The following is a 25,000-nucleotide window of genomic DNA, read 5'->3' as shown; positions in this document are numbered from 1 at the left end:
GCCCAGCACGCTTCCGCTGCGCCAATCTGCTCCTGGCGACACATTCGCCGTTCCCAGATGCTTTGGAAAGGACTTGTGTTTAGGCACACATCATGTGCTCCTCTGTCATAAACGAGAACAGATGAAAACAACAAAGGGTTTTAGCATAGACCTGTGGCAGCTTTTCTTCAAGTGGGGACAGAGAATTTGCATAAGTAAAGAAGACTTAGCAGAGGATGGTTTCGATCCATCGACCTCTGGGTTATGGGCCCAGCACGCTTCCGCTGCGCCACTCTGCTGAAAACCACCCTAGACAGGACTCGAACCCACAAACATTGGCATAGGAGGCCAGTGACTTATCCATTAGGACACTGGGGCTGTCAAAAATAAGCCCTTGTATGCCCCATTTACTGCTGATTCCGTGACAACAATAGGCTTGGTATTTAATCAAGGCCAGCACACAAAGTAATCCAGATGAACAATTCATTTACCAGGCCACCGGGCCACTCTGCTCGCCATAGAAGAGCTCCAATTCACAGGTGTTTTCAATAGGACTTGCGTTTAGGCACACACAAAGTGGTCCTCAGTCACAGATGATATCTGGTGAAAATGATTATGGCTTCAGAATAGAAGTGCATTAGCTCTTCTTCAAATAGGAAAAAGACACGTAAATAAGTAAAGTGGTCTTAGCAGAGGATGGTTTCGATCCATCGACCTCTGGATTATGGGCCCAGCACGCTTCCGCTGCGCCACTCTGCTGTAAACCCACCCCAGATGGGACTCGAACCCACAATCCCTGGCTTAGGAGGCCAGTGCCTTATCCATTAGGCCACTGGGGCTGTTAAAGCCCATCTCTCGTGTGCCCCATTACTTCTGCTTCAGTGGCAACAAAAGGCTTGGCATTTACACATGGCCAGCACACAAAGATATCCACTGAGCGGCTACTTCGACAGGCCACTGGGGTATGACTCGCTTGCTCTTCTAATTCTCCATCTCATTCAGGTGGCTCAGTCAATGAGGCATTTAAACAGGTCCTACACACAAAGATTTCTCAACAAGCGACTACTACACCAGCTTTCCAGAACATTGAGCAGTATTGTTATAGTTCCAGGACCAAGAGGCTCCAGGTTTTCACAAGCGGGATGTGGAAGTTGCTCTTAATTTGGGATAAAGCATGTAAATAAGAGAAGAAGCCTTAGCAGAGGATGGTTTCGATCCATCGACCTCTGGGTTATGGGCCCAGCACGCTTCCGCTGCGCCACTCTGCTTGTTATAGAAAAGCTCCCATTCACAGGTGTTTTCAAAATGACTTGCGTTTAGGCACACATGAAGTGCACATGAAGTAACACATGAAGTGCCTCTGCCAGAAAAGTCATTAATGAGATCAGGTGAAAGCAACAAAGGGTTTTTAGCTTTGAGCAGAGGCAGCTTTTCTTCAGCAAGGAACAGAGCATTATATAAGTAAAAAAAAAAAAAAAGAAACTCTTAGCAGAGGATGGTTTCGATCCATCGACCTCTGGGTTATGGGCCCAGCACGCTTCCGCTGCGCCACTCTGCTCCTGGCGACACATGCTCCGTTCCCAGATGCTTTGGAAAGGACTTGTGTTTAGGCACACATCAAGTGCTCCTCTGTCATAAACGAGAACAGATGAAAACAACAAAGGGTTTTAGCATAGACCTGTGGCAGCTTTTCTTCAAGTGGGGACAGAGAATTTGCATAAGTAAAGAAGACTTAGCAGAGGATGGTTTCGATCCATCGACCTCTGGGTTATGGGCCCAGCACGCTTCCGCTGCGCCACTCTGCTGAAAACCACCCTAGACAGGATTCGAACCCACAAACATTGGCATAGGAGGCCAGTGACTTATCCATTAGGACACTGGGGCTGTCAAAAATAAGCCCTTGTATGCCCCATTTACTGCTGATTCCGTGACAACAATAGGCTTGGTATTTAATCAAGGCCAGCACACAAAGTAATCCAGATGAACAATTCATTTACCAGGCCACCGGGCCACTCTGCTCGCCATAGAAGAGCTCCAATTCACAGGTGTTTTCAATAGGACTTGCGTTTAGGCACACACAAAGTGGTCCTCAGTCACAGATGATATCTGGTGAAAATGATTATGGCTTCAGAATAGAAGTGCATTAGCGCTTCTTCAAATAGGAACAAGACACGTAAATAAGTAAAGTGGTCTTAGCAGAGGATGGTTTCGATCCATCGACCTCTGGGTTATGGGCCCAGCACGCTTCCGCTGCGCCACTCTGCTGTAAACCCACCCCAGATGGGACTCGAACCCACAATCCCTGGCTTAGGAGGCCAGTGCCTTATCCATTAGGCCACTGGGGCTGTTAAAGCCCATCTCTCGTGTGCCCCATTACTTCTGCTTCAGTGACAACAAAAGGCTTGGCATTTACACATGGCCAGCACACAAAGTGATCCACTGAGCGGCTGCTTCGACAGGCCACTGGGGTATGACTCGCTTGCTCTTCTAATTCTCCATCTCATTCAGGTGGCTCAGTTAAAGAGGCATTTAAACAGGTCCTACACACAAAGATTTCTCAACAAGCGACTACTACACCAGCTTTCCAGAACATTGTGCAGTATTGTTATAGTTCCAGGACCAAGAGGCTCCAGGTTTTCACAAGCGGGATGTGGAAGTTGCTCTTAATTTGGGATAAAGCATGTAAATAAGAGTAGAAGCCTTAGCAGAGGATGGTTTCGATCCATCGACCTCTGGGTTATGGGCCCAGCACGCTTCCGCTGTGCCACTCTGCTTGTTATAGAAAAGCTCCCATTCACAGGTGTTTTCAAAATGACTTGCGTTTAGGCACACATGAAGTGCACATGAAGTAACACATGAAGTGCCTCTGCCAGAAAAGTCATTAATGAGATCAGGTGAAAGCAACAAAGGGTTTTTAGCTTTGAGCAGAGGCAGCTTTTCTTCAGCAAGGAACAGAGCATTATATAAGTAAAAAAAAAAAAAAGAAAGTCTTAGCAGAGGATGGTTTCGATCCATCGACCTCTGGGTTATGGGCCCAGCACGCTTCCGCTGCGCCAATCTGCTCCTGTCGACACATTCGCCGTTCCCAGATGCTTTGGAAAGGACTTGTGTTTAGGCACACATCATGTGCTCCTCTGTCATAAACGAGAACAGATGAAAACAACAAAGGGTTTTAGCATAGACCTGTGGCAGCTTTTCTTCAAGTGGGGACAGAGAATTTGCATAAGTAAAGAAGACTTAGCAGAGGATCGTTTCGATCCATCGACCTCTGGGTTATGGGCCCAGCACGCTTCCGCTGCGCCACTCTGCTGAAAACCACCCTAGACAGGACTCGAACCCACAAACATTGGCATAGGAGGCCAGTGACTTATCCATTAGGACACTGGGGCTGTCAAAAATAAGCCCTTGTATGCCCCATTTACTGCTGATTCCGTGACAACAATAGGCTTGGTATTTAATCAAGGCCAGCACACAAAGTAATCCAGATGAACAATTCATTTACCAGGCCACCGGGCCACTCTGCTCGCCATAGAAGAGCTCCAATTCACAGGTGTTTTCAATAGGACTTGCGTTTAGGCACACACAAAGTGGTCCTCAGTCACAGATGATATCTGGTGAAAATGATTATGGCTTCAGAATAGAAGTGCATTAGCTCTTCTTCAAATAGGAACAAGACATGTAAATAAGTAAAGTGGTCTTAGCAGAGGATGGTTTCGATCCATCGACCTCTGGGTTATGGGCCCAGCACACTTCCGCTGCGCCACTCTGCTGTAAACCCACCCCAGATGGGACTCGAACCCACAATCCCTGGCTTAGGAGGCCAGTGCCTTATCCATTAGGCCACTGGGGCTGTTAAAGCCCATCTCTCGTGTGCCCCATTACTTCTGCTTCAGTGGCAACAAAAGGCTTGGCATTTACACATGGCCAGCACACAAAGATATCCACTGAGCGGCTACTTCGACAGGCCACTGGGGTATGACTCGCTTGCTCTTCTAATTCTCCATCTCATTCAGGTGGCTCAGTCAATGAGGCATTTAAACAGGTCCTACACACAAAGATTTCTCAACAAGCGACTACTACACCAGCTTTCCAGAACATTGAGCAGTATTGTTATAGTTCCAGGACCAAGAGGCTCCAGGTTTTCACAAGCGGGATGTGGAAGTTGCTCTTAATTTGGGATAAAGCATGTAAATAAGAGAAGAAGCCTTAGCAGAGGATGGTTTCGATCCATCGACCTCTGGGTTATGGGCCCAGCACGCTTCCGCTGCGCCACTCTGCTTGTTATAGAAAAGCTCCCATTCACAGGTGTTTTCAAAATGACTTGCGTTTAGGCACACATGAAGTGCACATGAAGTAACACATGAAGTGCCTCTGCCAGAAAAGTCATTAATGAGATCAGGTGAAAGCAACAAAGGGTTTTTAGCTTTGAGCAGAGGCAGCTTTTCTTCAGCAAGGAACAGAGCATTATATAAGTAAAAAAAAAAAAAAAAGAAAGTCTTAGCAGAGGATGGTTTCGATCCATCGACCTCTGGGTTATGGGCCCAGCACGCTTCCGCTGCGCCACTCTGCTCCTGGCGACACATGCTCCGTTCCCAGATGCTTTGGAAAGGACTTGTGTTTAGGCACACATCAAGTGCTCCTCTGTCATAAACGAGAACAGATGAAAACAACAAAGGGTTTTAGCATAGACCTGTGGCAGCTTTTCTTCAAGTGGGGACAGAGAATTTGCATAAGTAAAGAAGACTTAGCAGAGGATGGTTTCGATCCATCGACCTCTGGGTTATGGGCCCAGCACGCTTCCGCTGCGCCACTCTGCTGAAAACCACCCTAGACAGGACTCGGACCCACAAACATTGGCATAGGAGGCCAGTGACTTATCCATTAGGACACTGAGGCTGTAAAAAATAAGCCCTTGTATGCCCCATTTACTGCTGATTCCGTGACAACAATAGGCTTGGTATTTAATCAAGGCCAGCACACAAAGTAATCCAGATGAACAATTCATTTACCAGGCCACCGGGCCACTCTGCTCGCCATAGAAGAGCTCCAATTCACAGGTGTTTTCAATAGGACTTGCGTTTAGGCACACACAAAGTGGTCCTCAGTCACAGATGATATCTGGTGAAAATGATTATGGCTTCAGAATAGAAGTGCATTAGCTCTCCTTCAAATAGGAACAAGACACGTAAATAAGTAAAGTGGTCTTAGCAGAGGATGTTTTCGATCCATCGACCTCTGGGTTATGGGCCCAGCACGCTTCCGCTGCGCCACTCTGCTGTAAACCCACCCCAGATGGGACTCGAACCCACAATCCCTGGCTTAGGAGGCCAGTGCCTTATCCATTAGGCCACTGGGGCTGTTAAAGCCCATCTCTCGTGTGCCCCATTACTTCTGCTTCAGTGGCAACAAAAGGCTTGGCATTTACACATGGCCAGCACACAAAGATATCCACTGAGCGGCTACTTCGACAGGCCACTGGGGTATGACTCGCTTGCTCTTCTAATTCTCCATCTCATTCAGGTGGCTCAGTCAATGAGGCATTTAAACAGGTCCTACACACAAAGATTTCTCAACAAGCGACTACTACACCAGCTTTCCAGAACATTGTGCAGTATTGTTATAGTTCCAGGACCAAGACGCTCCAGGTTTTCACAAGCGGGATATGGAAGTTGCTCTTAATTTGGGATAAAGCATGTAAATAAGAGAAGAAGCCTTAGCAGAGGATGGTTTCGATCCATCGACCTCTGGGTTATGGGCCCAGCACGCTTCCGCTGCGCCACTCTGCTTGTTATAGAAAAGCTCCCATTCACAGGTGTTTTCAAAATGACTTGCGTTTAGGCACACATGAAGTGCACATGAAGTAACACATGAAGTGCCTCTGCCAGAAAAGTCATTAATGAGATCAGTTGAAAGCAACAAAGGGTTTTTAGCTTTGAGCAGAGGCAGCTTTTCTTCAGCAAGGAACAGAACATTATATAAGTAAAAAAAAAAAAAAGAAAGTCTTAGCACAGGATGGTTTTGATCCATCAACCTTTGGGTTATGGGCCCAGCACGCTTCCGCTTCGCCACTCTGCTGTAAACCCACCCCAGATGGGACTCGAACCCACAATCTCTGGCTTAGGAGGCCAGTGCCTTATCCATTAGGCCACTGGGGCTGTTAAAGCCCATCTCTCGTGTGCCCCATTACTTCTGCTTCAGTGGCAACAAAAGGCTTGGCATTTACACATGGCCAGCACACAAAGATATCCACTGAGCGGCTACTTCGACAGGCCACTGGGGTATGACTCACTTGCTCTTCTAATTCTCCATCTCATTCAGGTGGCTCAGTTAATGAGGCATTTAAACAGGTCCTACACACAAAGATTTCTCAACAAGCGACTACTACACCAGCTTTCCAGAACATTGTGCAGTATTGTTATAGTTCCAGGACCAAGAGGCTCCAGGTTTTCACAAGCGGGATGTGGAAGTTGCTCTTAATTTGGGATAAAGCATGTAAATAAGAGTAGAAGCCTTAGCAGAGGATGGTTTCGATCCATCGACCTCTGGGTTATGGGCCCAGCACGCTTCCGCTGCGCCACTCTGCTTGTTATAGAAAAGCTCCCATTCACAGGTGTTTTCAAAATGACTTGCGTTTAGGCACACATGAAGTGCACATGAAGTAACACATGAAGTGCCTCTGCCAGAAAAGTCATTAATGAGATCAGGTGAAAGCAACAAAGGGTTTTTAGCTTTGAGCAGAGGCAGCTTTTCTTCAGCAAGGAACAGAGCATTATATAAGTAAAAAAAAAAAGAAAGTCTTAGCAGAGGATGGTTTCGATCCATTGACCTCTGGGTTATGGGCCCAGCACGCTTCCGCTGCGCCACTCTGCTCCTGGCAACACATGCGCCGTTCCCAGATGCTTTGGAAAGGACTTGTGTTTAGGCACACATCAAGTGCTCCTCTGTCATAAACGAGAACAGATGAAAACAACAAAGGGTTTTAGCATAGACCTGTGGCAGCTTTTCTTCAAGTGGGGACAGAGAATTTGCATAAGTAAAGAAGACTTAGCAGAGGATGGTTTCGATCCATCGACCTCTGGCTTATGGGCCCAGCACGCTTCCGCTGCTGAAAACCACCCTAGACAGGACTCGAACCCACAAACATTGGCATAGGAGGCCAGTGACTTATCCATTAGGACACTGAGGCTGTAAAAAATAAGCTCTTGTATGCCCCATTTACTGCTGATTCCGTGACAACAATAGGCTTGGTATTTAATCAAGGCCAGCACACAAAGTAATCCAGATGAACAATTCATTTACCAGGCCACCGGGCCACTCTGCTCGCCATAGAAGAGCTCCAATTCACAGGTGTTTTCAATAGGACTTGCGTTTAGGCACACACAAAGTGGTCCTCAGTCACAGATGATATCTGGTGAAAATGATTATGGCTTCAGAATAAAAGTGCATTAGCTCTTCTTCAAATAGGAACAAGACACGTAAATAAGTAAAGTGGTTTTAGCAGAGTATGGTTTCGATCCATCGACCTCTGGGTTATGGGCCCAGCACGCTTCCGCTGCGCCACTCTGCTGTAAACTTACCCCAGATGGGACTCGAACCCACAATCCCTGGCTTAGGAGGCCAGTGCCTTATCCATTAGGCCACTGGGGCTGTTAAAGCCCATCTCTCATGTGCCCCATTACTTCTGCTTCAGTGGCAACAAAAGGCTTGGCATTTACACATGGCCAGCACACAAAGATATCCACTGAGCGGCTACTTCGACAGGCCACTGGGGTATGACTCGCTTGCTCTTCTAATTCTCCATCTCATTCAGGTGGCTCAGTCAATGAGGCATTTAAACAGGTCCTACACACAAAGATTTCTCAACAAGCGATTACTACACCAGCTTTCCAGAACATTGTGCAGTATTGTTATAGTTCCAGGACCAAGAGGCTCCAGGTTTTCACAAGCGGGATGTGGAAGTTGCTCTTAATTTGGGATAAAGCATGTAAATAAGAGAAGAAGCCTTAGCAGAGGATGGTTTCGATCCATCGACCTCTGGGTTATGGGCCCAGCACGCTTCCGCTGCGCCACTCTGCTTGTTATAGAAAAGCTCCCATTCACAGGTGTTTTCAAAATGACTTGCGTTTAGGCACACATGAAGTGCACATGAAGTAACACATGAAGTGCCTCTGCCAGAAAAGTCATTAATGAGATCAGGTGAAAGCAACAAAGGGTTTTTAGCTTTGAGCAGAGGCAGCTTTTCTTCAGCAAGGAACAGAACATTATATAAGTTAAAAAAAGAAAAGAAAGTCTTAGCAGAGGATGGTTTCGATCCATCGACCTCTGGGTTATGGGCCCAGCACGCTTCCGCTGCGCCACTCTGCTCCTGGCGACACATGCGCCGTTCCCAGATGCTTTGGAAAGGACTTGTGTTTAGGCACACATCAAGTGCTCCTCTGTCATAAACGAGAACAGATGAAAACAACAAAGGGTTTTAGCATAGACCTGTGGCAGCTTTTCTTGAAGTGGGGACAGAGAATTTGCATAAGTAAAGAAGACTTAGCAGAGGATGGTTTCGATCCATCGACCTCTGGGTTATGGGCCCAGCACGCTTCCGCTGCGCCACTCTGCTGAAAACCACCCTAGACAGGACTCGAACCCACAAATATTGGCATAGGAGGCCAGTGACTTATCCATTAGGACACTGAGGTTGTAAAAAATAAGCCCTTGTATGCCCCATTTACTGCTGATTCCGTGACAACAATAGGCTTGGTACTTAATCAAGGCCAGCACACAAAGTAATCCAGATGAACAATTCATTTACCAGGCCACCGGGCCACTCTGCTCGCCATAGAAGAGCTCCAATTCACAGGTGTTTTCAATAGGACTTGCGTTTAGGCACACACAAAGTGGTCCTCAGTCACAGATGATATCTGGTGAAAATGATTATGGCTTCAGAATAGAAGTGCATTAGCTCTTCTTCAAATAGGAACAAGACACGTAAATAAGTAAAGTGGTCTTAGCAGAGGATGGTTTCGATCCATCGACCTCTGGGTTATGGGCCCAGCACGCTTCCGCTGCGCCACTCTGCTGTAAACCCACCCCAGATGGGACTCGAACCCACAATCCCTGGCTTAGGAGGCCAGTGCCTTATCCATTAGGCCACTGGGGCTGTTAAAGCCCATCTCTCGTGTGCCCCATTACTTCTGCTTCAGTGGCAACAAAAGGCTTGGCATTTACACATGGCCAGCACACAAAGATATCCACTGAGCGGCTACTTCGACAGGCCACTGGGGTATGACTCGCTTGCTCTTCTAATTCTCCATCTCATTCAGGTGGCTCAGTCAATGAGGCATTTAAACAGGTCCTACACACAAAGATTTCTCAACAAGCGACTACTACACCAGCTTTCCAGAACATTGTGCAGTATTGTTATAGTTCCAGGACCAAGAGGCTCCAGGTTTTCACAAGCGGGATGTGGAAGTTGCTCTTAATTTGGGATAAAGCATGTAAATAAGAGAAGAAGCCTTAGCAGAGGATGGTTTCGATCCATCGACCTCTGGGTTATGGGCCCAGCACGCTTCCGCTGCGCCACTCTGCTTGTTATAGAAAAGCTCCCATTCACAGGTGTTTTCAAAATGACTTGCGTTTAGGCACACATGAAGTGCACATGAAGTAACACATGAAGTGCCTCTGCCAGAAAAGTCATTAATGAGATCAGGTGAAAGCAACAAAGGGTTTTTAGCTTTGAGCAGAGGCAGCTTTTCTTCAGCAAGGAACAGAACATTATATAAGTTAAAAAAAAAAGAAAGTCTTAGCAGAGGATGGTTTCGATCCATCGACCTCTGGGTTATGGGCCCAGCACGCTTCCGCTGCGCCACTCTGCTCCTGGCGACACATGCGCCGTTCCCAGATGCTTTGGAAAGGACTTGTGTTTAGGCACACATCAAGTGCTCCTCTGTCATAAACGAGAACAGATGAAAACAACAAAGGGTTTTAGCATAGACCTGTGGCAGCTTTTCTTCAAGTGGGGACAGAGAATTTGCATAAGTAAAGAAGACTTAGCAGAGGATGGTTTCGATCCATCGACCTCTGGGTTATGGGCCCAGCACGCTTCCGCTGCGCCACTCTGCTGAAAACCACCCTAGACAGGACTCGAACCCACAAACATTGGCATAGGAGGCCAGTGACTTATCCATTAGGACACTGAGGCTGTAAAAAATAAGCCCTTGTATGCCCCATTTACTGCTGATTCCGTGACAACAATAGGCTTGGTATTTAATCAAGGCCAGCACACAAAGTAATCCAGATGAACAATTCATGTACCAGGCCACCGGGCCACTCTGCTCGCCATAGAAGAGCTCCAATTCACAGGTGTTTTCAATAGGACTTGCGTTTAGGCACACACAAAGTGGTCCTCAGTCACAGATGATATCTGGTGAAAATGATTATGGCTTCAGAATAGAAGTGCATTAGCTCTTCTTCAAATAGGAACAAGACACGTAAATAAGTAAAGTGGTCTTAGCAGAGGATGGTTTCGATCCATCGACCTCTGGGTTACGGGCCCAGCACGCTTCTGCTGCGCCACTCTGCTGTAAACCCACCCCAGAAGGGACTCGAACCCACAATCCCTGGCTTAGGAGGCCAGTGCCTTATCCATTAGGCCACTGGGGCTGTTAAAGCCCATCTCTCGTGTGCCCCATTACTTCTGCTTCAGTGGCAACAAAAGCCTTGGCATTTACACATGGCCAGCACACAAAGTGATCCACTGAGCGACTACTTCGACAGGCCACTGGGGTATGACTCGCTTGCTCTTCTAATTCTCCATCTCATTCAGGTGGCTCAGTCAATGAGGCATTTAAACAGGTCCTACACACAAAGATTTCTAAACAAGTGACTACTACACCAGCTTTCCAGAACATTGTGCAGTATTGTTATAGTTCCAAGACCAAGAGGCTCCAGGTTTTCACAAGCGGGATATGGAAGTTGCTCTTAATTTGGGATAAAGCATGTAAATAAGAGAAGAAGCCTTAGCAGAAGATGGTTTCGATCCATCGACCTCTGGGTTATGGGCCCAGCACGCTTCCGCTGCGCCACTCTGCTTGTTATAGAAAAGCTCCCATTCACAGGTGTTTTCAAAATGACTTGCGTTTAGGCACACATGAAGTGCACATGAAGTAACACATGAAGTGCCTCTGCCAGAAAAGTCATTAATGAGATCAGGTGAAAGCAACAAAGGGTTTTTAGCTTTGAGCAGAGGCAGCTTTTCTTCAGCAAGGAACAGAGCATTATATAAGTAAAAAAAAAAAAGAAAGTCTTAGCAGAGGATGGTTTCGATCCATCGACCTCTGGGTTATGGGCCCAGCACGCTTCCGCTGCGCCACTCTGCTCCTGGCGACACATGCGCCGTTCCCAGATGCTTTGGAAAGGACTTGTGTTTAGGCACACATCAAGTGCTCCTCTGTCATAAACGAGAACAGATGAAAACAACAAAGGGTTTTAGCATAGACCTGTGGCAGCTTTTCTTCAAGTGGGGACAGAGAATTTGCATAAGTAAAGAAGACTTAGCAGAGGATGGTTTCGATCCATCGACCTCTGGGTTATGGGCCCAGCACGCTTCCGCTGCGCCACTCTGCTGAAAACCACCCTAGACAGGACTCGAACCCACAAACATTGGCATAGGAGGCCAGTGACTTATCCATTAGGACACTGAGGCTGTAAAAAATAAGCCCTTGTATGCCCCATTTACTGCTGATTCCGTGACAACAATAGGCTTGGTATTTAATCAAGGCCAGCACACAAAGTAATCCAGATGAACAATTCATTTACCAGGCCACCGGGCCACTCTGCTCGCCATAGAAGAGCTCCAATTCACAGGTGTTTTCAATAGGACTTGCGTTTAGGCACACACAAAGTGGTCCTCAGTCACAGATGATATCTGGTGAAAATGATTATGGCTTCAGAATAAAAGTGCATTAGCTCTTCTTCAAATAGGAACAAGACACGTAAATAAGTAAAGTGGTTTTAGCAGAGTATGGTTTCGATCCATCGACCTCTGGGTTATGGGCCCAGCACGCTTCCGCTGCGCCACTCTGCTGTAAACCCACCCCAGATGGGACTCGAACCCACAATCCCTGGCTTAGGAGGCCAGTGCCTTATCCATTAGGCCACTGGGGCTGTTAAAGCCCATCTCTCATGTGCCCCATTACTTCTGCTTCAGTGGCAACAAAAGGCTTGGCATTTACACATGGCCAGCACACAAAGATATCCACTGAGCGGCTACTTCGACAGGCCACTGGGGTATGACTCGCTTGCTCTTCTAATTCTCCATCTCATTCAGGTGGCTCAGTCAATGAGGCATTTAAACAGGTCCTACACACAAAGATTTCTCAACAAGCGATTACTACACCAGCTTTCCAGAACATTGTGCAGTATTGTTATAGTTCCAGGACCAAGAGGCTCCAGGTTTTCACAAGCGGGATGTGGAAGTTGCTCTTAATTTGGGATAAAGCATGTAAATAAGAGAAGAAGCCTTAGCAGAGGATGGTTTCGATCCATCGACCTCTGGGTTATGGGCCCAGCACGCTTCCGCTGCGCCACTCTGCTTGTTATAGAAAAGCTCCCATTCACAGGTGTTTTCAAAATGACTTGCGTTTAGGCACACATGAAGTGCACACATGAAGTAACACATGAAGTGCCTCTGCCAGAAAAGTCATTAATGAGATCAGGTGAAAGCAACAAAGGGTTTTTAGCTTTGAGCAGAGGCAGCTTTTCTTCAGCAAGGAACAGAACATTATATAAGTTAAAAAAAGAAAAGAAAGTCTTAGCAGAGGATGGTTTCGATCCATCGACCTCTGGGTTATGGGCCCAGCACGCTTCCGCTGCGCCACTCTGCTCCTGGCGACACATGCGCCGTTCCCAGATGCTTTGGAAAGGACTTGTGTTTAGGCACACATCAAGTGCTCCTCTGTCATAAACGAGAACAGATGAAAACAACAAAGGGTTTTAGCATAGACCTGTGGCAGCTTTTCTTCAAGTGGGGACAGAGAATTTGCATAAGTAAAGAAGACTTAGCAGAGGATGGTTTCGATCCATCGACCTCTGGGTTATGGGCCCAGCACGCTTCCGCTGCGCCACTCTGCTGAAAACCACCCTAGACAGGACTCGAACCCACAAATATTGGCATAGGAGGCCAGTGACTTATCCATTAGGACACTGAGGTTGTAAAAAATAAGCCCTTGTATGCCCCATTTACTGCTGATTCCGTGACAACAATAGGCTTGGTACTTAATCAAGGCCAGCACACAAAGTAATCCAGATGAACAATTCATTTACCAGGCCACCGGGCCACTCTGCTCGCCATAGAAGAGCTCCAATTCACAGGTGTTTTCAATAGGACTTGCGTTTAGGCACACACAAAGTGGTCCTCAGTCACAGATGATATCTGGTGAAAATGATTATGGCTTCAGAATAGAAGTGCATTAGCTCTTCTTCAAATAGGAACAAGACACGTAAATAAGTAAAGTGGTCTTAGCAGAGGATGGTTTCGATCCATCGACCTCTGGGTTATGGGCCCAGCACGCTTCCGCTGCGCCACTCTGCTGTAAACCCACCCCAGATGGGACTCGAACCCACAATCCCTGGCTTAGGAGGCCAGTGCCTTATCCATTAGGCCACTGGGGCTGTTAAAGCCCATCTCTCGTGTGCCCCATTACTTCTGCTTCAGTGGCAACAAAAGGCTTGGCATTTACACATGGCCAGCACACAAAGATATCCACTGAGCGGCTACTTCGACAGGCCACTGGGGTATGACTCGCTTGCTCTTCTAATTCTCCATCTCATTCAGGTGGCTCAGTCAATGAGGCATTTAAACAGGTCCTACACACAAAGATTTCTCAACAAGCGACTACTACACCAGCTTTCCAGAACATTGTGCAGTATTGTTATAGTTCCAGGACCAAGAGGCTCCAGGTTTTCACAAGCGGGATGTGGAAGTTGCTCTTAATTTGGGATAAAGCATGTAAATAAGAGAAGAAGCCTTAGCAGAGGATGGTTTCGATCCATCGACCTCTGGGTTATGGGCCCAGCACGCTTCCGCTGCGCCACTCTGCTTGTTATAGAAAAGCTCCCATTCACAGGTGTTTTCAAAATGACTTGCGTTTAGGCACACATGAAGTGCACATGAAGTAACACATGAAGTGCCTCTGCCAGAAAAGTCATTAATGAGATCAGGTGAAAGCAACAAAGGGTTTTTAGCTTTGAGCAGAGGCAGCTTTTCTTCAGCAAGGAACAGAACATTATATAAGTAAAAAAAAAAAAAAGAAAGTCTTAGCACAGGATGGTTTCGATCCATCAACCTTTGGGTTATGGGCCCAGCACGCTTCCGCTTCGCCACTCTGCTGTAAACCCACCCCAGATGGGACTCGAACCCACAATCCCTGGCTTAGGAGGCCAGTGCCTTATCCATTAGGCCACTGGGGCTGTTAAAGCCCATCTCTCGTGTGCCCCATTACTTCTGCTTCAGTGGCAACAAAAGGCTTGGCATTTACACATGGCCAGCACACAAAGATATCCACTGAGCGGCTACTTCGACAGGCCACTGGGGTATGACTCACTTGCTCTTCTAATTCTCCATCTCATTCAGGTGGCTCAGTTAATGAGGCATTTAAACAGGTCCTACACACAAAGATTTCTCAACAAGCGACTACTACACCAGCTTTCCAGAACATTGTGCAGTATTGTTATAGTTCCAGGACCAAGAGGCTCCAGGTTTTCACAAGCGGGATGTGGAAGTTGCTCTTAATTTGGGATAAAGCATGTAAATAAGAGTCAAAGCCTTAGCAGAGGATGGTTTCGATCCATCGACCTCTGGGTTATGGGCCCAGCACGCTTCCGCTGCGCCACTCTGCTTGTTATAGAAAAGCTCCCATTCACAGGTGTTTTCAAAATGACTTGCGTTTAGGCACACATGAAGTGCACATGAAGTAACACATGAAGTGCCTCTGCCAGAAAAGTCATTAATGAGATCAGGTGAAAGCAACAAAGGGTTTTTAGCTTTGAGCAGAGGCAGCTTTTCTTCAGCAAGGAACAGAGCATTATATAAGTAAAAAAAAAAAAGAAAGTCTTAGCAGAGGATGGTTTCGATCCATTGACCTCTGGGTTATGGGCCCAGCACGCTTCCGCTGCGCCACTCTGCTCCTGGCAACACATGCGCCGTTCCCAGATGCTTTGGAAAGGACTTGTGTTTAGGCACACATCAAGTGCTCCTCTGTCATAAACGAGAACAGATGAAAACAACAAAGGGTTTTAGCATAGACCTGTGGCAGCTTTTCTTCAAGTGGGGACAGAGAATTTGCATAAGTAAAGAAGACTTAGCAGAGAATGGTTTCGATCCATCGACCTCTGGGTTATGGGCCCAGCACGCTTCCGCTGCGCCACTCTGCTGAAAACCACCCTAGACAGGACTCGAACCCACAAACATTGGCATAGGAGGCCAGTGACTTATCCATTAGGACACTGAGGCTGTAAAAAATAAGCCCTTGTATGCCCCGTTTACTGCTGATTCCGTGACAACAATAGGCTTGGTATTTAATCAAGGCCAGCACACAAAGTAATCCAGATGAACAATTCATTTACCAGGCCACCGGGCCACTCTGCTCGCCATAGAAGAGCTCCAATTCACAGGTGTTTTCAATAGGACTTGCGTTTAGGCACACACAAAGTGGTCCTCAGTCACAGATAATATCTGGTGAAAATGATTATGGCTTCAGAATAAAAGTGCATTAGCTCTTCTTCAAATAGGAACAAGACACGAAAATAAGTAAAGTGGTTTTAGCAGAGTATGGTTTCGATCCATCGACCTCTGGGTTATGGGCCCAGCACGCTTCCGCTGCGCCACTCTGCTGTAAACCCACCCCAGATGGGACTCGAACCCACAATCCCTGGCTTAGGAGGCCAGTGCCTTATCCATTAGGCCACTGGGGCTGTTAAAGCCCATCTCTCATGTGCCCCATTACTTCTGCTTCAGTGGCAACAAAAGGCTTGGCATTTACACATGGCCAGCACACAAAGATATCCACTGAGCGGCTACTTCGACAGGCCACTGGGGTATGACTCGCTTGCTCTTCTAATTCTCCATCTCATTCAGGTGGCTCAGTCAATGAGGCATTTAAACAGGTCCTACACACAAAGATTTCTCAACAAGCGATTACTACACCAGCTTTCCAGAACATTGTGCAGTATTGTTATAGTTCCAGGACCAAGAGGCTCCAGGTTTTCACAAGCGGGATGTGGAAGTTGCTCTTAATTTGGGATAAAGCATGTAAATAAGAGAAGAAGCCTTAGCAGAGGATGGTTTCGATCCATCGACCTCTGGGTTATGGGCCCAGCACGCTTCCGCTGCGCCACTCTGCTTGTTATAGAAAAGCTCCCATTCACAGGTGTTTTCAAAATGACTTGCGTTTAGGCACACATGAAGTGCACATGAAGTAACACATGAAGTGCCTCTGCCAGAAAAGTCATTAATGAGATCAGGTGAAAGCAACAAAGGGTTTTTAGCTTTGAGCAGAGGCAGCTTTTCTTCAGCAAGGAACAGAACATTATATAAGTTAAAAAAAAAAGAAAGTCTTAGCAGAGGATGGTTTCGATCCATCGACCTCTGGGTTATGGGCCCAGCACGCTTCCGCTGCGCCACTCTGCTCCTGGCAACACATGCGCCGTTCCCAGATGCTTTGGAAAGGACTTGTGTTTAGGCACACATCAAGTGCTCCTCTGTCATAAACGAGAACAGATGAAAACAACAAAGGGTTTTAGCATAGACCTGTGGCAGCTTTTCTTCAAGTGGGGACAGAGAATTTGCATAAGTAAAGAAGACTTAGCAGAGGATGGTTTCGATCCATCGACCTCTGGGTTATGGGCCCAGCACGCTTCCGCTGCGCCACTCTGCTGAAAACCACCCTAGACAGGACTCGAACCCACAAACATTGGCATAGGAGGCCAGTGACTTATCCATTAGGACACTGAGGCTGTAAAAAATAAGCCCTTGTATGCCCCATTTACTGCTGATTCCGTGACAACAATAGGCTTGGTATTTAATCAAGGCCAGCACACAAAGTAATCCAGATGAACAATTCATTTACCAGGCCACCGGGCCACTCTGCTCGCCATAGAAGAGCTCCAATTCACAGGTGTTTTCAATAGGACTTGCGTTTAGGCACACACAAAGTGGTCCTCAGTCACAGATGATATCTGGTGAAAATGATTATGGCTTCAGAATAAAAGTGCATTAGCTCTTCTTCAAATAGGAACAAGACACGTAAATAAGTAAAGTGGTCTTAGCAGAGGATGGTTTCGATCCATCGACCTCTGGGTTATGGGCCCAGCACGCTTCCGCTGCGCCACTCTGCTGTAAACCCACCCCAGATGGGACTCGAACCCACAATCCCTGGCTTAGGAGGCCAGTGCCTTATCCATTAGGCCACTGGGGCTGTTAAAGCCCATCTCTCGTGTGCCCCATTACTTCTGCTTCAGTGGCAACAAAAGGCTTGGCATTTACACATGGCCAGCACACAAAGATATCCACTGAGCGGCTACTTCGACAGGCCACTGGGGTATGACTCGCTTGCTCTTCTAATTCTCCATCTCATTCAGGTGGCTCAGTCAATGAGGCATTTAAACAGGTCCTACACACAAAGATTTCTCAACAAGCGACTACTACACCAGCTTTCCAGAACATTGTGCAGTATTGTTATAGTTCCAGGACCAAGAGGCTCCAGGTTTTCACAAGCGGGATGTGGAAGTTGCTCTTAATTTGGGATAAAGCATGTAAATAAGAGAAGAAGCCTTAGCAGAGGATGGTTTCGATCCATCGACCTCTGGGTTATGGGCCCAGCACGCTTCCGCTGCGCCACTCTGCTTGTTATAGAAAAGCTCCCATTCACAGGTGTTTTCAAAATGACTTGCGTTTAGGCACACATGAAGTGCACATGAAGTAACACATGAAGTGCCTCTGCCAGAAAAGTCATTAATGAGATCAGGTGAAAGCAACAAAGGGTTTTTAGCTTTGAGCAGAGGCAGCTTTTCTTCAGCAAGGAACAGAGCATTATATAAGTAAAAAAAAAAAAGAAAGTCTTAGCAGAGGATGGTTTCGATCCATCGACCTCTGGGTTATGGGCCCAGCACGCTTCCGCTGCGCCACTCTGCTCCTGGCGACACATGCGCCGTTCCCAGATGCTTTGGAAAGGACTTGTGTTTAGGCACACATCAAGTGCTCCTCTGTCATAAACGAGAACAGATGAAAACAACAAAGGGTTTTAGCATAGACCTGTGGCAGCTTTTCTTCAAGTGGGGACAGAGAATTTGCATAAGTAAAGAAGACTTAGCAGAGGATGGCTTCGATCCATCGACCTCTGGGTTATGGGCCCAGCACGCGTCCGCTGCGCCACTCTGCTGAAAACTACCCTAGACAGGACTCGAACCCACAAACATTGGCATAGGAGGGCAGTGACTTATCCATTAGGACACTGGGGCTGTCAAAAATAAGCCCTTATATGCCCCATTTACTGCTGATTCCGTGACAACAATAGGCTTGGTATTTAATCAAGGCCAGCACACAAAGTAATCCAGATGAACAATTCATTTACCAGGCCACCGGGCCACTCTGCTCGCCATAGAAGAGCTCCAATTCACAGGTGTTTTCAATAGGACTTGCGTTTAGGCACACACAAAGTGGTCCTCAGTCACAGATGATATCTGGTGAAAATGATTATGGCTTCAGAATAGAAGTGCATTAGCTCTTCTTCAAATAGGAACAAGACACGTAAATAAGTAAAGTGGTCTTAGCAGAGGATGGTTTCGATCCATCGACCTCTGGGTTATGGGCCCAGCACGCTTCCGCTGCGCCACTCTGCTGTAAACCCACCCCAGATGGGACTCGAACCCACAATCCCTGGCTTAGGAGGTCAGTGCCTTATCCATTAGGCCACTGGGGCTGTTAAGGCCCATCTCTCGTGTGCCCCATTACTTCTGCTTCAGTGACAACAAAAGGCTTGGCATTTACACATGGCCAGCACACAAAGTGATCCACTGAGCGGCTGCTTCGACAGGCCACTGGGGTATGACTCGCTTGCTCTTCTAATTCTCCATCTCATTCAGGTGGCTCAGTTAATGAGGCATTTAAACAGGTCCTACACACAAAGATTTCTCAACAAGCGACTACTACACCAGCTTTCCAGAACATTGTGCAGTATTGTTATAGTTCCAGGACCAAGAGGCTCCAGGTTTTCACAAGCGGGATGTGGAAGTTGCTCTTAATTTGGGATAAAGCATGTAAATAAGAGAAGAAGCCTTAGCAGAGGATGGTTTCGATCCATCGCCCTCTGGGTTATGGGCCCAGCACGCTTCCGCTGCGCCACTCTGCTTGTTATAGAAAAGCTCCCATTCACAGGTGTTTTCAAAATGACTTGCGTTTAGGCACACATGAAGTAACACATGAAGTGCCTCTGCCAGAAAAGTCATTAATGAGATCAGGTGAAAGCAACAAAGGGTTTTTAGCTTTGAGCAGAGGCAGCTTTTCTTCAGCAAGGAACAGAGCATTATATAAGTAAAAAAAAAAAGAGAAAGTCTTAGCAGAGGATGGTTTCGATCCATCGACCTCTGGGTTATGGGCCCAGCACGCTTCCGCTGCGCCACTCTGCTCCTGGCGACACATGCGCCGTTCCCAGATGCTTTGGAAAGGACTTGTGTTTAGGCACACATCAAGTGCTCCTCTGTCATAAACGAGAACAGATGAAAACAAAAAAGGGTTTTAGCATAGACCTGTGGCAGCTTTTCTTCAAGTGGGGACAGAGAATTTGCATAAGTAAAGAAGACTTAGCAGAGGATGGTTTCGATCCATCGACCTCTGGGTTATGGGCCCAGCACGCTTCCGCTGCGCCACTCTGCTGAAAACCACCCTAGACAGGACTCGAACCCACAAACATTGGCATAGGAGGCCAGTGACTTATCCATTAGGACACTGAGGCTGTAAAATATAAGCCCTTGTATGCCCCATTTACTGCTGATTCCGTGACAACAATAGGCTTGGTATTTAATCAAGGCCAGCACACAAAGTAATCCAGATGAACAATTCATTTACCAGGCCACCGGGCCACTCTGCTCGCCATAGAAGAGCTCCAATTCACAGGTGTTTTCAATAGGACTTGCGTTTAGGCACACACAAAGTGGTCCTCAGTCACAGATGATATCTGGTGAAAATGATTATGGCTTCAGAATAAAAGTGCATTAGCTCTTCTTCAAATAGGAACAAGACACGTAAATAAGTAAAGTGGTCTTAGCAGAGGATGGTTTCGATCCATCGACCTCTGGGTTATGGGCCCAGCACGCTTCCGCTGCGCCACTCTGCTGTAAACCCACCCCAGATGGGACTCGAACCCACAATGCCTGGCTTAGGAGGCCAGTGCCTTATCCATTAGGCCACTGGGGCTGTTAAAGCCCATCTCTCGTGTGCCCCATTACTTCTGCTTCAGTGGCAACAAAAGGCTTGGCATTTACACATGGCCAGCACACAAAGATATCCACTGAGCGGCTACTTCGACAGGCCACTGAGGTATGACTCGCTTGCTCTTCTAATTCTCCATCTCATTCAGGTGGCTCAGTCAATGAGGCATTTAAACAGGTCCTACACACAAAGATTTCTCAACAAGCGACTACTACACCAGCTTTCCAGAACATTGTGCAGTATTGTTATAGTTCCAGGACCAAGAGGCTCCAGGTTTTCACAAGCGGGATGTGGAAGTTGCTCTTAATTTGGGATAAAGCATGTAAATAAGAGAAGAAGCCTTAGCAGAGGATGGTTTCGATCCATCGACCTCTGGGTTATGGGCCCAGCACGCTTCCGCTGCGCCACTCTGCTTGTTATAGAAAAGCTCCCATTCACAGGTGTTTTCAAAATGACTTGCGTTTAGGCACACATGAAGTGCACATGAAGTAACACATGAAGTGCCTCTGCCAGAAAAGTCATTAATGAGATCAGGTGAAAGCAACAAAGGGTTTTTAGCTTTGAGCAGAGGCAGCTTTTCTTCAGCAAGGAACAGAACATTATATAAGTAAAAAAAAAAAAAAGAAAGTCTTAGCAGAGGATGGTTTCGATCCATCGACCTCTGGGTTATGGGCCCAGCACACTTCCGCTGCGCCACTCTGCTGTAAACCCACCCCAGATGGGACTCGAACCCACAATCCCTGGCTTAGGAGGCCAGGGCCTTATCCATTAGGCCACTGGGGCTGTTAAAGCCCATCTCTCGTGTGCCCCATTACTTCTGCTTCAGTGGCAACAAAAGGCTTGGCATTTACACATGGCCAGCACACAAAGATATCCACTGAGCGGCTACTTCGACAGGCCACTGGGGTATGACTCGCTTGCTCTTCTAATTTTCCATCTCATTCAGGTGGCTCAGTCAATGAGGCATTTAAACAGGTCCTACACACAAAGATTTCTCAACAAGCGACTACTACACCAGCTTTCCAGAACATTGTGCAGTATTGTTATAGTTCCAGGTACAAGAGGCTCCAGGTATTCACAAGCGGGATGTGGAAGTTGCTCTTAATTTGGGATAAAGCATGTAAATAAGAGAAGAAGCCTTAGCAGAGGATGGTTTCGATCCATCGACCTCTGGGTTATGGGCCCAGCACGCTTCCGCTGCGCCACTCTGCTTGTTATAGAAAAGCTCCCATTCACAGGTGTTTTCAAAATGACTTGCGTTTAGGCACACATGAAGTGCACATGAAGTAACACATGAAGTGCCTCTGCCAGAAAAGTCATTAATGAGATCAGGTGAAAGCAACAAAGGGTTTTTAGCTTTGAGCAGAGGCAGCTTTTCTTCAGCAAGGAACAGAGCATTATATAAGTAAAAAAAAAAAGAGAAAGTCTTAGCAGAGGATGGTTTCGATCCATCGACCTCTGGGTTATGGGCCCAGCACGCTTCCGCTGCGCCACTCTGCTCCTGGCGACACATGCACCGTTCCCAGATGCTTTGGAAAGGACTTGTGTTTAGGCACACATCAAGTGCTCCTCTGTCATAAACGAGAACAGATGAAAACAACAAAGGGTTTTAGCATAGACCTGTGGCAGCTTTTCTTCAAGTGGGGACAGAGAATTTGCATAAGTAAAGAAGACTTAGCAGAGGATGGTTTCGATCCATCGACCTCTGGGTTATGGGCCCAGCACGCTTCCGCTGTGCCACTCTGCTGAAAACCACCCTAGACAGGACTCGAACCCACAAACATTGGCATAGGAGGCCAGTGACTTATCCATTAGGACACTGAGGCTGTAAAAAGTAAGCCCTTGTATGCCCCATTTACTGCTGATTCCGTGACAACAATAGGCTTGGTATTTAATCAAGGCCAGCACACAAAGTAATTCAGATGAACAATTCATTTACCAGGCCACCGGGCCACTCTGCTAGCCATAGAAGAGCTCCAATTCACAGGTGTTTTCAATAGGACTTGCGTTTAGGCACACACAAAGTGGTCCTCAGTCACAGATGATATCTGGTGAAAATGATTATGGCTTCAGAATAAAAGTGCATTAGCTCTTCTTCAAATAGGAACAAGACACATAAATAAGTAAAGTGGTTTTAGCAGAGTATGGTTTCGATCCATCGACCTCTGGGTTATGGGCCCAGCACGCTTCCGCTGCGCCACTCTGCTGTAAACCCACCCCAGATGGGACTCGAACCCACAATCCCTGGCTTAGGAGGCCAGTGCCTTATCCATTAGGCCACTGGGGCTGTTAAAGCCCATCTCTCATGTGCCCCATTACTTCTGCTTCAGTGGCAACAAAAGGCTTGGCATTTACACATGGCCAGCACACAAAGATATCCACTGAGCGGCTACTTCGACAGGCCACTGGGGTATGACTCGCTTGCTCTTCTAATTCTCCATCTCATTCAGGTGGCTCAGTCAATGAGGCATTTAAACAGGTCCTACACACAAAGATTTCTCAACAAGCGATTACTACACCAGCTTTCCAGAACATTGTGCAGTATTGTTATAGTTCCAGGACCAAGAGGCTCCAGGTTTTCACAAGCGGGATGTGGAAGTTGCTCTTAATTTGGGATAAAGCATGTAAATAAGAGAAGAAGCCTTAGCAGAGGATGGTTTCGATCCATCGACCTCTGGGTTATGGGCCCAGCACGCTTCCGCTGCGCCACTCTGCTTGTTATAGAAAAGCTCCCATTCACAGGTGTTTTCAAAATGACTTGCGTTTAGGCACACATGAAGTGCATATGAAGTAACACATGAAGTGCCTCTGCCAGAAAAGTCATTAATGAGATCAGGTGAAAGCAACAAAGGGTTTTTAGCTTTGAGCAGAGGCAGCTTTTCTTCAGCAAGGAACAGAACATTATATAAGTTAAAAAAAAAAAAAAGAAAGTCTTAGCAGAGGATGGTTTCGATCCATCGACCTCTGGGTTATGGGCCCAGCACGCTTCCGCTTCGCCACTCTGCTCCTGGCGACACATGCGCCGTTCCCAGATGCTTTGGAAAGGACTTGTGTTTAGGCACACATCAAGTGCTCCTCTGTCATAAACGAGAACAGATGAAAACAACAAAGGGTTTTAGCATAGACCTGTGGCAGCTTTTCTTCAAGTGGGGACAGAGAATTTGCATAAGTAAAGAAGACTTAGCAGAGGATGGTTTCGATCCATCGACCTCTGGGTTATGGGCCCAGCACGCTTCCGCTGCGCCACTCTGCTGAAAACCACCCTAGACAGGACTCGAACCCACAAATATTGGCATAGGAGGCCAGTGACTTATCCATTAGGACACTGAGGTTGTAAAAAATAAGCCCTTGTATGCCCCATTTACTGCTGATTCCGTGACAACAATAGGCTTGGTACTTAATCAAGGCCAGGACACACAAAGTAATCCAGATGAACAATTCATTTACCAGGCCACCGGGCCACTCTGCTCGCCATAGAAGAGCTCCAATTCACAGGTGTTTTCAATAGGACTTGCGTTTAGGCACACACAAAGTGGTCCTCAGTCACAGATGATATCTGGTGAAAATGATTATGGCTTCAGAATAGAAGTGCATTAGCTCTTCTTCAAATAGGAACAAGACACGTAAATAAGTAAAGTGGTCTTAGCAGAGGATGGTTTCGATCCATCGACCTCTGGGTTATGGGCCCAGCACGCTTCCGCTGCGCCACTCTGCTGTAAACCCACCCCAGATGGGACTCGAACCCACAATCCCTGGCTTAGGAGGCCAGTGCCTTATCCATTAGGCCACTGGGGCTGTTAAAGCCCATCTCTCGTGTGCCCCATTACTTCTGCTTCAGTGGCAACAAAAGGCTTGGCATTTACACATGGCCAGCACACAAAGATATCCACTGAGCGGCTACTTCGACAGGCCACTGGGGTATGACTCGCTTGCTCTTCTAATTCTCCATCTCATTCAGGTGGCTCAGTCAATGAGGCATTTAAACAGGTCCTACACACAAAGATTTCTCAACAAGCGACTACTACACCAGCTTTCCAGAACATTGTGCAGTATTGTTATAGTTCCAGGACCAAGAGGCTCCAGGTTTTCACAAGCGGGATGTGGAAGTTGCTCTTAATTTGGGATAAAGCATGTAAATAAGAGAAGAAGCCTTAGCAGAGGATGGTTTCGATCCATCGACCTCTGGGTTATGGGCCCAGCACGCTTCCGCTGCGCCACTCTGCTTGTTATAGAAAAGCTCCCATTCACAGGTGTTTTCAAAATGACTTGCGTTTAGGCACACATGAAGTGCACATGAAGTAACACATGAAGTGCCTCTGCCAGAAAAGTCATTAATGAGATCAGGTGAAAGCAACAAAGGGTTTTTAGCTTTGAGCAGAGGCAGCTTTTCTTCAGCAAGGAACAGAGCATTATATAAGTAAAAAAAAAAAAGAAAGTCTTAGCAGAGGATGGTTTCGATCCATCGACCTCTGGGTTATGGGCCCAGCACGCTTCCGCTGCGCCACTCTGCTCCTGGCGACACATGCGCCGTTCCCAGATGCTTTG

General features: G+C 47.0%; 18 non-coding genes across 18 annotated transcripts; all 18 read right to left on the bottom strand.

Annotated features, from left to right (window-relative positions):
• Positions 1-745: 745 nt before the first annotated feature.
• Positions 746-818, bottom strand: trnar-ccu (transfer RNA arginine (anticodon CCU)). The gene has a single exon. It is a non-coding gene; the product is annotated as a tRNA-Arg (tRNA).
• Positions 819-2,251: 1,433 nt separating this feature from the next.
• trnar-ccu (transfer RNA arginine (anticodon CCU)) lies at positions 2,252-2,324 on the bottom strand. The gene has a single exon. It is a non-coding gene; the product is annotated as a tRNA-Arg (tRNA).
• Positions 2,325-3,756: 1,432 nt separating this feature from the next.
• On the bottom strand, positions 3,757-3,829 carry trnar-ccu (transfer RNA arginine (anticodon CCU)). Its single transcript has one exon. It is a non-coding gene; the product is annotated as a tRNA-Arg (tRNA).
• A 1,434-nt stretch (positions 3,830-5,263) lies between these two features.
• trnar-ccu (transfer RNA arginine (anticodon CCU)) lies at positions 5,264-5,336 on the bottom strand. Its single transcript has one exon. It is a non-coding gene; the product is annotated as a tRNA-Arg (tRNA).
• Positions 5,337-6,061: 725 nt separating this feature from the next.
• trnar-ccu (transfer RNA arginine (anticodon CCU)) lies at positions 6,062-6,134 on the bottom strand. The gene has a single exon. It is a non-coding gene; the product is annotated as a tRNA-Arg (tRNA).
• Positions 6,135-7,553: 1,419 nt separating this feature from the next.
• On the bottom strand, positions 7,554-7,626 carry trnar-ccu (transfer RNA arginine (anticodon CCU)). The gene has a single exon. It is a non-coding gene; the product is annotated as a tRNA-Arg (tRNA).
• A 1,431-nt stretch (positions 7,627-9,057) lies between these two features.
• On the bottom strand, positions 9,058-9,130 carry trnar-ccu (transfer RNA arginine (anticodon CCU)). The gene has a single exon. It is a non-coding gene; the product is annotated as a tRNA-Arg (tRNA).
• Positions 9,131-10,559: 1,429 nt separating this feature from the next.
• On the bottom strand, positions 10,560-10,632 carry trnar-ccu (transfer RNA arginine (anticodon CCU)). The gene has a single exon. It is a non-coding gene; the product is annotated as a tRNA-Arg (tRNA).
• Positions 10,633-12,062: 1,430 nt separating this feature from the next.
• On the bottom strand, positions 12,063-12,135 carry trnar-ccu (transfer RNA arginine (anticodon CCU)). The gene has a single exon. It is a non-coding gene; the product is annotated as a tRNA-Arg (tRNA).
• Positions 12,136-13,568: 1,433 nt separating this feature from the next.
• Positions 13,569-13,641, bottom strand: trnar-ccu (transfer RNA arginine (anticodon CCU)). The gene has a single exon. It is a non-coding gene; the product is annotated as a tRNA-Arg (tRNA).
• A 725-nt stretch (positions 13,642-14,366) lies between these two features.
• trnar-ccu (transfer RNA arginine (anticodon CCU)) lies at positions 14,367-14,439 on the bottom strand. The gene has a single exon. It is a non-coding gene; the product is annotated as a tRNA-Arg (tRNA).
• Positions 14,440-15,869: 1,430 nt separating this feature from the next.
• trnar-ccu (transfer RNA arginine (anticodon CCU)) lies at positions 15,870-15,942 on the bottom strand. The gene has a single exon. It is a non-coding gene; the product is annotated as a tRNA-Arg (tRNA).
• A 1,429-nt stretch (positions 15,943-17,371) lies between these two features.
• Positions 17,372-17,444, bottom strand: trnar-ccu (transfer RNA arginine (anticodon CCU)). Its single transcript has one exon. It is a non-coding gene; the product is annotated as a tRNA-Arg (tRNA).
• Positions 17,445-18,874: 1,430 nt separating this feature from the next.
• Positions 18,875-18,947, bottom strand: trnar-ccu (transfer RNA arginine (anticodon CCU)). The gene has a single exon. It is a non-coding gene; the product is annotated as a tRNA-Arg (tRNA).
• A 1,420-nt stretch (positions 18,948-20,367) lies between these two features.
• Positions 20,368-20,440, bottom strand: trnar-ccu (transfer RNA arginine (anticodon CCU)). Its single transcript has one exon. It is a non-coding gene; the product is annotated as a tRNA-Arg (tRNA).
• Positions 20,441-21,165: 725 nt separating this feature from the next.
• On the bottom strand, positions 21,166-21,238 carry trnar-ccu (transfer RNA arginine (anticodon CCU)). The gene has a single exon. It is a non-coding gene; the product is annotated as a tRNA-Arg (tRNA).
• Positions 21,239-22,669: 1,431 nt separating this feature from the next.
• Positions 22,670-22,742, bottom strand: trnar-ccu (transfer RNA arginine (anticodon CCU)). Its single transcript has one exon. It is a non-coding gene; the product is annotated as a tRNA-Arg (tRNA).
• Positions 22,743-24,177: 1,435 nt separating this feature from the next.
• trnar-ccu (transfer RNA arginine (anticodon CCU)) lies at positions 24,178-24,250 on the bottom strand. The gene has a single exon. It is a non-coding gene; the product is annotated as a tRNA-Arg (tRNA).
• Between the last annotated feature and the right edge of the window lie 750 nt (positions 24,251-25,000).

The sequence above is a fragment of the Pseudorasbora parva genome, chromosome 5, assembly GCF_024679245.1.
Source record: "Pseudorasbora parva isolate DD20220531a chromosome 5, ASM2467924v1, whole genome shotgun sequence".
Taxonomy (NCBI): Eukaryota; Metazoa; Chordata; class Actinopteri; order Cypriniformes; family Gobionidae; genus Pseudorasbora; species Pseudorasbora parva.
This window is presented reverse-complemented; position numbering and strand designations above follow the sequence as displayed.